We start from the raw sequence: 306 nt of genomic DNA, 5'->3' as shown, positions 1-306 counted from the left end.
TGGTCTCAAACTCCTGGCCTCAAGCAATCCTCTCACGTCGACCTCACAAAGTGCTAGGATTATGGGCGTGAGCCACCACACCCGGCCCTGGATAGTTTTTAATGAGAGACATTTCTCACATAAATGGATTTCCTAATGAAATCAGATTTAGGTGGTGGAAAACATCATTAAAATGGAGAAAACAGCAGTATATTCTAGGCCCTGAGAGTAACCAATTTATTTTTCATGGATGAAGTCCCTTCTTATGAGACATATTATTCTCTTTTAAGAAGATGGCCATAGAAGCACAGGAACTCAACTGTATGT

The sequence above is a fragment of the Propithecus coquereli genome, unplaced genomic scaffold (genome assembly GCF_000956105.1).
Source record: "Propithecus coquereli isolate 6110/MARCELLA unplaced genomic scaffold, Pcoq_1.0 Scaffold404, whole genome shotgun sequence".
NCBI lineage: Eukaryota > Metazoa > Chordata > Mammalia > Primates > Indriidae > Propithecus > Propithecus coquereli.
Note: the sequence above shows the minus strand (reverse complement) of the source record.